The sequence below is a fragment of the Fukomys damarensis genome, unplaced genomic scaffold (assembly GCF_012274545.1).
Source record: "Fukomys damarensis isolate Sample0158 unplaced genomic scaffold, DMR_v1.0_HiC HiC_scaffold_9, whole genome shotgun sequence".
Taxonomy (NCBI): domain Eukaryota; kingdom Metazoa; phylum Chordata; class Mammalia; order Rodentia; family Bathyergidae; genus Fukomys; species Fukomys damarensis.
In genome coordinates this window covers 21,426,670-21,438,068 of record NW_022900921.1, presented here as the reverse complement: position 1 = coordinate 21,438,068, position 11,399 = coordinate 21,426,670, and the positions used below count along the sequence as shown (strand labels likewise).

Here is an 11,399-nt window from a genome sequence, read left to right as displayed (position 1 = left end):
GTCGCCTGGTTCGTTTTGATTTCAGAGGCTTTTTTTTCTTCTAGTTGCTCTGTGTGGTTTGCGATTTTGTTTGTTGTTTACGACGGGGCTTTCTGGAGGAACATTGTCACTAGGTCAGAGAGTACATAATTACCATCGGTGAGGGTCATTGTATCAGCCTTGTCCACCCTGCCATTTGATTGGCTGGCCTGCTCTCTGAAGGCCCTCCCCGGGTCACTTTCGGTTCCAGGAACCCAAATCGGTGACAGTGCCTAAAATCCTTATAAGCCAGGATCCCAGTTACTGTTATGGGACAGGGTGACAGTTATTATGACATTTTGTGTGTGTGCGTTGTACTACGTACTGCAGTGCTTTCTTTTTCCCGAATCATCTCATTTAAACCCCAAAAGCTCTAAGTGGTGGACCGTCAGGACCCCTCGTTTTCAACAGCAGAAAACAAAACCCCAAGAAGAAAAGTGAGGTGTCCTAGTGCTAACTATAGAATTTGAACGAATGTAGTTTGACTCGAGTCCAAGCTCTTGAGTGCTTATTGTGTTTAATATTTTGTACACCTGATGTCTTTCATTATTCGAAGACTTAAGCAATCAGAAAGAGTAATAGCTGACGACTATGTAGGTCCTGTTCTGCGTCCATCTTTGCATGCCTATTTGAGGAGCTGGCGCTAGCTCTTTTCTTGCTCATGATCAGTGTTTCTTCCCTGTTGGCTCTTCCTTAGGAACAGATAAACGTAGCATAATGACTTCCATTGTAAAAAAAAATCTCTGACCCAAATCAGCTAGGACTCCGTGTGTTTGCTTAAATTTATAACAATGGGGAAATGCACTCATGGTCTCCATTTTCTTACCTTTTCCTCCCAACCCACTTCAGATGGGGTTTAGACCCAACCAATACAGTGAACTGGTTCTTGTCAAAGTCTCCACTAATTTATTTTATTGTTGTTGTTACTGAGGATTGAACTAACGGCCAGGGCCAGGCTAAGTATGTGCTTTACCACTAAACTACATCACCAGCCCACCAGTCATCTTATCTTGCAAAATCCCCTAGTCAATATTTAGTCTTCTCTTGGCCGGACATTTGCAGTGTTGCAGTAACTCTCACTGAGTCTTTAGTTTATGTCTAGGGATGCCACACTCTTCTAGATTTCTTTTTCGTTTCCTTTGCTGATTTCTATTTCTGATAGAGATAAACCAGACTGTAAATAATTTACCTGGGTTTTAAAACAAGCAACAGTGATGCCTATAAGCAGATGTATCTGGGCTTGAAATGAGTCTGATATTTATTCATTTGTAATCACCTTCATGCTTTCAGGTAAATAAAGCAAATTCCATTTCTCCTATCAATTGAGATTCTTCCATTCAGGAGTCAGGAAGATATCTAACCTACCCCAGTTATGACCAGCTGAAATTAGGTCATCTAAAATCTTTCTGAATTTTTTCTCCTCTGTCACTAGAGAAAGGAAAATTCTACGTTATCATTCACATGTCTTCCAATTCTATTTTTGTAGAATGCCGCCTTTTTATTATTATATATTTGTGATACATAATAATTATATTCCTCTTGGAGACTTGGTACATATACATATCACATTTTTGGTGATTTTTGTTACCTGCCCCCAATTATCCTCCTCAGGTCCTCCTTCCACAGATCCTCTCTCCGTCTCCACAGGGTCTACCTCCCTTTTTCCTACCTTTCCTAATTTATTTTGCTCTTTTATGATTATATTTTGGGTCCATCAGAGAAATCATGTAGTAACTTTCTGTGTCTGATTTATTTCACTTAGTATTGCAGTCTCAAGATCTGTCTCTCTGTCTGTCTCTCTGTCTCTCTGTCTCCTCCTTCCACAGATCCTCTCTCCGTCTCCACAGGGTCTACCTCCCTTTTTCCTACCTTTCCTAATTTATTTTGCTCTTTTATGATTATATTTTGGGTCCATCAGAGAAATCATGTAGTAACTTTCTGTGTCTGATTTATTTCACTTAGTATTGCAGTCTCAAGATCTGTCTCTCTGTCTGTCTCTCTGTCTCTCTGTCTCCTGTCTAGATAAACTGTACTATCTGCAACATGTTCTAGCATTAGTAGGTGACTTTTAAAAATAACTACAGGGCTATATAAAAATACCATCTGGGCACTATATGCCCTACCCTCAAGGAGTTATATGAAGGAAGAAGTCTTGTTTGGTCTGGATATTCATCTAGAACTTCACAGTTCAGGTAGCTAGTCTAAGAAGAGCTTTGAAGGATGGCAGTGTTAGGGGGAGCATCTCAAGAGGAGAGGACAACATTAGCAAAGTCACAGAAGATCCCCATATCATGATTGGTGAATAAGATTTGTCACACTTGGATAAAACTGTGACTGAATCGATAAAGAAAAGAAACCTAGACTAATGAAGAGACAAGTCCTTCATCAAAAAGCACTGGCTGCTGGGGAAGGATGGACATGAAACACAGAGGTCTAGGATGCAGTGAGAAGCAAACCACGTTAAAGGCCATGCTGGGGCTGGGGATGCGCACAGAGAATTTCCGCATGGCCCGCAAGGTAGGGCTGCCAAGCGAAGGCCTCACAGGTGAGATATGCTCTTCAGCTTTGAGGGTGAATAGGGATTTAGCAAGCAGATGGGGGAATGAGACAGGAGACTAAGGTGAGGTAAATAGGCTAGGGAAGAGGTGTGATCTGCTAATTACAAAATCCCAGGACACCTGTGCAGAACAGTTCTCAACACCCTAGACATGGACTTCTCACAAGAATTCAAGCAGTTTGGGATAGGACAGCCTAGACCTGATATCACCCTGAGAAGTGGGTGATACGAAAGCAACAGTGGCCATGAGCTCTCCGCTCTTGTGTTCTTTCACAGTAGTCCACCCTCGTGATGTACAGCATTCTTCTTTGCCTACTTTTACTAGGCTCAAATTCCCTCTGTGGAGCCTGTTTCTTTTCCTATTTTTAATAAATGTAAAACTGCTACCTTTAAAAAAAAAGATTTGGAGAGGATCGTTCATTTGTGCCAGGTTCCTTTACTGGGCCCAATAAGCCAGCCCAATATGGAATAATTTATGCTAAATACCAGTAGCTGGACCTTAGTGAATTGTAGGTGGGCAGCAGATTCAGATTAGGCAAGATGCTGATCTATAACCGATCAAGCTGTCTCTGTGCCTGAGTTTTGTTTTCTATTCATAACTGCTGCCTGATCACTTGGTAGCAGGAGCTCTGTAAATCTCTCCTGGTTCTGAGGGCTGATTTAAGAATCGAAAGTCAATATCAATTAAGATCTTCAAGTTTGTTGTAATTGTCTTTTTGACATAATTTAGCTCATTCTTTAGGACTAATCTGGATACAGTGCTTTTGGTACTATCACTAAACACTAGACGTCACAAGTGAAATGAATTCTAGAGTATTTCTTCCTCTTAGATTAACATATCCTTTTTATTCACAGTTCCAGATGTAGATCCCCATAACTGCACAATGTCTGTATACCATACCCTAAATATGAAAAAGTGAAAGAGCAAAACAAAATCTACCTTATACCTGTCATTTTGAATTTACATAATGAGAGATGGGGCAATACCTCCTCACACCATAGTGGATTCATCAGGCATGGGAATGGATTCTAGATATTGAGAAACAACAAAAAATCCACTATGACCCCCCTATTATAATTTCAAATACTGTTGCATTTCAAAACTGGGATACATTGCTGTAATAAACTTCTCATCTTTCCTTCACTGTGACTTTTTTAGTCCATTTAGTTATGAGAAATGATGCAGAAAAGGGTATTGCATTGAAATCAAAGGCTGTATTTACTTTGACACGATCTTATTTAATAATTATTTTTGGAAAAGAAAAAAATATGAGAAAATTTAAAAATGGAAATAAAGTGTTTGTAAATAGGGAGGGAAGGAGGGGGTGAAGGGAGGGCAGGGACAAGGGGCAAAAATGAGAACCAAGACGTCATGTAAAGGTACAAGATCCCAATAATGAATGTAACTGTACTGTATACCTAAAATGTACCAATAAACTCAATAAACAGAAAAAAATAATTATTTTTGGTACTAGTCATGAAGAGTCTCTGTAAGCAAGGAGCTTAGAGTTTAGTGGAAGAGGCATTTACCAAAGAATATATTCTTATTTAGTGGGTGGCCTCGATTTTCTTTTTCCTTCATGTTTAATAGAGTTGTAAGCTAGTCTTTGTTGGGCTCTAACAAAAACAAGTTCATGACATTGATTCACAGAGTCTGGAAATAAGAACCGTTAATAAAGTCCTATGATTTACATGACATGCTGATGCAGTGCTGAAAAATTACACTGAAAATTATGGTCATTGAAGCTTGTGCAATGTCTGAGACAGAGAAGAAACTTAAGGAAAGAAAAAAGATTCAGAATGTGAAATTGACCTAATCCATGGAATATCAGGAATAGGTCCCTTTGACAAGAGAAACAAAACAGCCATCTGAGAGAAGACAAGGAAATTGAATTGTCACAACTTCCACTGTGGTGTTTAGATAGCAGAATGAATAAATTTTACCAGATAGGCAGATTTGACTGCCTAATGGTAATAATGATAATGAACCCAGTCTGTAGTTTCTCTTGGACCTGCAATTAAGTCCTAATGAAACCTATTACTGTACTATTTTTCTCTAAATAGATGAACTCCTCATCCAGAGCAAAGCTGTACCATCCTAGCATGGTGAACATTTATTGGTTACTTTCCCAGGGTCAGTGTCTTCCTCTTTTATTGCCAAAAGCATATCATTATTTGAATAGGTCATCTTTCTTTCCATTTTCAGCTACATGGAGTCTTTACAATTGATTCTGCTCTTCACTTCTAGGAGACCGACATCTTGACTATAGTACTTGGTTCTAAATCAATGAAATTTTTCACTGTGACTGCTGGGAAAATGGATTTTGTTGATTCTCTCTGTTATGGACCAAACTATATCCTTCCAAATTGAAAGATGAAGCCCCAAATCTCTAAATAAGACTGTATATGGATCCTGGGCCTATGAGATAATGAAGGTAGATTGTAAACTTGATTGATTTGGGAACCACCCAGGGGATTATAAAGTACACTTCTGCATGTGTTTTTCTGTATTGTGGCTTGTGTTTAGATGTCCCCCCAAAGACTCATGGGAATGAGGTGGGGCTTCTTCTTCAGAAGTAGCTGAATCTAGACTGTGTGATTAATTCATGCTGTAGGACTAGGCCCGATTAGCACTAGGATTAAGGGTGTGAGTGCTACCCACCCTAAGTCTAAATAAAATAATAGGGGCAGGAAGACAATTGTTAGTTCCCTTGTTGCTTTTGCTACCATGTGAGTGCCGTGAATTGTTTCTCCTCTGCAACAACCTCTGCCTTGTGCCATTTTGCCTTGGAGCCAGCCAATTATGGACTGAAATCTTCCACAGTCTGTGAGCTAAATAAGTGTGTTTCCCTTTAACTTGGGGAGCTGAGTATTTTGTCTCAGCAATGACAGAAAAGTAACTAAGACAGTGATGGTCATGGAGGTGTGTAGTGGGGTCTATACAAAGTGTGGTCCTTTGCCACCTCCTCTTTGGCTCTTTTCCTTTGCTCTGTTTCCTGGTTGCCATGAGCTAAGCAGGTTTGCTCTGCTGTCCCTACCTTCCATGATGTTTCTGCCTTGAAGCCAGCCAATATGGACTGAACCCCCTGAGACTGTAAGCCAAATTAAATCTCTGTCTTTTTAAATTATGAATGTCAGGTACTATTGTTATGCCCAAGTCGCGAAGTCCCCAAAGACCACCAAGAAGTCAGGTCTGATGCAATTGCAAGAGGAGTTTATTGCAAGCTCGAGCCTGGACTCTCAGGTGTCACTGTCACAGCGGCTTCAGACCGAGAGCCCAGATCCATTTTTGAAGCGGGTTTATATAGGATTAAGGAAACTTTTTGCTTATATAGTTTCTATTTTTAGCTCTCGCTTATCATTGGACAATTGAGGGGTACTGGGAGGGCTTTTACATATCATTGGATATTCAAGGGGCACCGGGAGGGCACTTATTGGAAAATTACCTGATGCCTACATTTGCAGAATCAATTCCTCTTTTTATTAGATCATCTGATTTTGCAAGCCAGAATATTAGCAAGTGGCTACCTATGTCAGCTATGAATAACTCCTATATTAATTAAATCAAACAGAAAAGAATTCACCTTGGGATCTTAAAAGAGAAACAGAAACAGGGTGGAGATGCCCTAGGATAACTTGCCCTTAAAAGAGGAACAGAAACACAGAGAGACTGTCACATAGAATGGAATTTTACAGAAAGGAACTTTTGCATTCACTCTATTTTGGGTAAGGGGCATGGAGCCAACCTTGACCTGAAAACTTGGTCCTCACACTATCAATGGGAAAGATTAACAATACAGCCTTTAAGGTTAAATGTAATCATAAGTGTGGGGCCCTGATTGATAAGATGGTGTCCTTATAATAAGAGGAAGAAACACAAAATATAAGTGCTGCTTTCCCTTTCTTCCTCTCTCCTCTCTCCTTACATACACACAAAGGAAGACTGCTGTGAGGACACAGCAGAAAGGGAAGACAGATGTCTGCTACAAAAGGAGAAAATCCTCCCCAGAAAATAACCCTGATGATACCTGATCTTGGACTTCCAGTCTCCAGAACTGTGAGAAAATAAATACAGTATGTTGTTAAGCCACCAGTTTGATCTTTTATTACCGTTGCCTGAACAGACTAATCTATTCCGTGTAGTTAAACTTTGTATCCCAGAGCCTTAAGCTTCCATCTTGGGTTTATGAAGCAAAAGTCAGCTTGAGAATGGAATCAAAAGCAAAGATGACAAATAGGGAGGGAGGAGAGAGTTCTGATCATCCCACTCAAGCCCAGCGTTCAGCCTCTTGAGATGCTAGAGATAATCCTATGCTGTTTAGTTCTTAAGACACTTTTGATCTGTGGTTTCTGCTGCTTGCAACATAAAGAGTTCTAGCCCATATACTCAATAATATTTATGTCTGAATTTGAGTGCACTAAATCTGTTGAGTTCCTATTGTACCTTTAAGATTATACGTCTAACATGGAAAGTTGCTCACTTTGAGAGATAGGATGACTTCTTTGAGGAAAAAATACCTAGGCTGCATGAAAAGGTGTATCCTAAGTGAAGAACTCTCGTGAATATTGGAGGAAAATAAGGGTTTAAATAACTTAGTGTGGAATCTCTTTCTTGGACCCGTTTCAGGACACCCTCCAGGACACCTTCAAGTTGATTTTTTTTTCAGTCGATTTTATCAATTAAGCCAGTTCTAGTTAGCACTGCATTCTTAGATAAGTTATGGTTTTTACTTGCCAAGAACTCACTTTTGTTAAAGATATGTATGCATACAAAAAAAATAGAATGCTAATTTTAGCAACTTTTTACAAGATTTCCGTTGTTGCTTATGACCTACTTTTCAGTACCCATTGCATATTCCTTTTATTTTCTGACAGTACTGCAACTAATTGCGGCTCTTTATCCAGTAGAGTGACCCAAATCTTCACTGTTGAATAAAACATATCTACTAGTTATGAATTATATCAATCCCTATTCTGTGGGCTTACATTTATTTAACTCAAGTCATGGAAGGATGAAGTACAATGTAAGGTCTTAAGTCCTAGGGTCTCTCTGAGGGTTTGTTGTGTGCATGTGTGTGTGTGTGTGTGTGTGTGTGTGTGTGTATGTGTCTGTAAATTCAGTCAAAAATAGATGTGGCTACTTCGATGTCACAATGCTTAGCTTACTGTACTTTATTTCTAGAAAAACAATTTGGGAATACGCACAATAGACAGGGAAAGGGATAAGTCATTGTCCCCAGGTAAGCAGCTGATGTATATATAATTCATCTCATAAACTGCATCTTGCCTCTTGCCACTAGGTGACAGTCTTTACTAATATTTTATATGAAGGGATTTTTTTTTTTTTTTTAACATAGAAGTTAGATTCTGTTTGGAGACGTGATTACTCGCTAGTTTTAGTTAGATCATCCCAGCAGTGGTGAACCTGCAGTACTGTGCTGCAGTGCATGTTTTGTATCATTGAAAGCTCGAAGAGGTTCACCATCCCTGCATTAGCCAAATGCACATATTTTTCATAACCAGCGTTCTTTGTTATCTGAGATCATAGTTACTCCTCATCAGGAATACTCTTACTCTTTCTTTACTTACTTCACTTGTCTCATCCTTTTCTCTGTAGTTATTCTACGACTAATGGCTTTGAATGTAATATATAAACAGAGCACAGTGGCACATGCCTGTAATCCCATCTGTTTATAAGATTGTGGCAGGAGGTCCATACATTCAAGGCTAGTCAGCTCAGCTTAGTGACACACCATCTTGAAATAAAGGGGCTTGGGGATACAGCTAAAAGGTAAAGTACTTGCCTAGCAGCATGAACAAGGCCCTGGGTTAAATCCCTCGTACCACAATACATAATGTTGTGGTTGGTGTTTAGATGTTCCTTCAAAGACGCCTCATGCAGATGAGGTGGGCCTTTCTTTTCCAGAGGTGGCTGAATCTGAAATGTGTGATGCTGCGATTAAGGGAATGTATTTACTAAACCACTATACCTGAGTGATTGGTTTGGCATCCCTCTAGTCCCAGTAGCCTGGATGAGATAAAAGAGACAGAAAAATGCTGTTAAGGTCCTTGTTGCTTTTGCTACTATATGGGTACCGTGAACTGTTTCTCCTCTGCAATGCCCCTCTGCCATGTGCCACCCTGCCTTGGAGCCAGCTGATTAGGGACTGAAACCTCTAAAAACTGTGAGCTAAATAAACCCTTTCCCATTTAACTTTGGTTGTTGGGTATTTTGTCTCAGCAATAAGAGAAAAGTAACTAACACACATACATACATGCATACATATTCTGGGCTCATCATCTGGCTTAAACCGTGCATTCTGTTAGTTCCTAACTGTGATTTCTTTTAACCAGCTAATTGGGCTTTCTAAACCTCAGTTTCCCTATGTGCAAAGTGGGATAATGAAAGTACCCAATTTAATCAAGAGCAACAAGGCTTAAATGAGCTTTTAATGGACTTTTAGCACAATGTCAGTAAATATTTGTTATAATCCAGAGCATTTTCTCAGCAATAATGTCACTCACTCTGTCACCACTTTCTGAAGTTGCTAGCCTAGGGCTTGTTCCCTGCATGCAGCTTACTGCACCCTGTGCTTTGCCTTCCTAATATTTATAATAGCTGGTAGTAATTTCTGTCTGCCTTTCTCACTAAACTGTAAGCTCTTCATAGATGAAGAAGGCCTATATCTATCTTGCCTTCTGCATTTCTCTCCCAGAAAGTGCCATAGAACCTGGAACATGCTAGGGCTTAAAGTTAAAACTGAAGAATTAATTTTAAAAGCACATTCAAGTCCCCATTATTAAATGCAGTTCATTGATTTAAACTAGGAATCTATAAACTCTCAGATCTGGGAGGTCAAAGTAACTTGTGAGAGAATTATTATTCTTAATCCTGAGTGAAAAATGCTGAACATTTTTCAGTCAGTTTATACGGGATAAATTGTCCCTGGGACCATACACTGAATGAGTATTTTGGGATATTTCATGCACTCTGTTCTTTTGTTTTTGTTTTTGTTTTTTGTACCAGGGCTCAAACTCAGGATCTTTTGCTTGAGAGGTAGGCAGCAGAACCACTGAGCTATATCCCTGCCCGATGCACTCTGTGATTTTAATACTTCATTCACCTATGAAAATATAGGTGATCCTCACTTGAAATAATAATTTTTATTGAGAATTTATGTATTGGTGTTATATTTGCAACTCAAGCATTTTATTGTATTATTTTAATGTTTTGTCAATGTGACCCACAGTCTCACACAAGCAAAGCAACTGCTAGACCTTTAGCCCCCATCAAGCATTTAAGATGTACTATAGAATTTGGTATGAAAAATAGCTCAACTGGAAAGGTTTTTAAAGCAAGGAATCCTTGGCTAAAGTAAATCACTTTGTGTAAGTACTGAGTTCTGCATAGTAACTATTCTTAAAGGAAAAGCTTCACTGGATGAACACAGACTTTTAAAACTCATGCTTTTCTCACATTTTACCAGGTCATGGATAGGTTTATTTATATCCTGCAAAATAAATGTAGCACATGTTGCCTTATTCATTTTCCGAGCTAGAAAATAGTCTATAATCCTTAAAGTCCCTTAGTTATGAAGGGACCGGATTCATAACTATGAAGAAGATCCAAAAGCATGACCATGAGAAATGTTAGAAAAATATTAATTCATTTATAAAAGATAACTTTATGTTTTCAAAGTTTTCTCAAAGGATGAGACGTGAGAAAGTGTTTGGTGAGCTTGACCTGCCCTATGCAGACAGTCAAAGCTCCATTTCTTTTTACCATGGTGGCAAAACCTCGGGGAGTCTTGTTCGTAGATGTTCTCCTTTCTTTGTACTCTTCACTGCTTCTGCTCAGCTCTCTGCTGCCTGGCAGGATGTTAGGACGCAGGCTTTTTCACAAATGAATCCCATCAACCCACCCACAATACACTTCATTCCGCGGGCGTATTTAGCCGCTTTTGATATATTGGCCAGTCTTGTGAAATACTTCCCTGAAATGAAGTTCTGGAACTCATCAGGTGTCTTCTCTGACAGTCATATCTTCCTCCGGCTCACAGATTTCCCAAACAGCTGGGACGAAGCCCATATCCTCCCACAAAGCAGGCTTCTTTCGAAATTCAGATCTATGGGCTTTGGCACTAAAGTAGTGTTCTTTCATTCTCACAGACTGTGTTATATCAGGGCTGAATAATCTCTTGGGGTGAGTAACCTTTGAAATGCTGGAGGATGAACAGTTCCGAGGATCAGTGTGCATTATATTCTATCTTCTTGTGAATTTAAAGTCTAAAGGTTGTCATTACCTCTGCCCTTATGTCGATCAACTTGTTTGTGCAGCAATCCCTATGTAAGAACAGAGTATGGCTTCTGAGTTACATTAGTGTACAACTATTGCTTTTATTAAATAACCATGGGTCACTTAACAACCAGGACACATTTTGAAAGACACACCATTAAGTGATATCTGTGATTGTGTGGACACCACAGAGTATATGTAGGCTAACCTAGATGGCCTAGATCAGTCACTGCATGTGACTTCTTTTTTTTTTTTGGTTTTTTTGAGATAGGGTCTCACTATGTAGTTGAGACTGACTTGGAATTTACTATGTAGCCCAGGCTGATCTCAAACTCACAGTGATCCTCCTGCCTCAGCCTCCCGAGTGCTGGGATCTGGGATACTCTTGATGTGAAACAACTGAACTTAGTTGGTATATAGCAGATTGGGTAGGATCACTTTGAACAGCCTGAAGTTCAGGTCATCAAGCTCCAAGTGCTCATCACAGGAGTTGTATTCAGGTAAGGATGACAAATTCTCATTACACTG

At 39.5% G+C, this 11,399-nt stretch overlaps 1 long non-coding RNA gene across 1 annotated transcript; it reads left to right on the top strand.

Annotated features, from left to right (window-relative positions):
• Positions 1-14: 14 nt before the first annotated feature.
• LOC104860885 lies at positions 15-6,657 on the top strand. Its single transcript, XR_779838.1, has 3 exons — positions 15-113; positions 4,824-5,010; positions 6,514-6,657. It is a non-coding gene; the product is annotated as an uncharacterized LOC104860885 (long non-coding RNA).
• Positions 6,658-11,399: the final 4,742 nt, after the last annotated feature.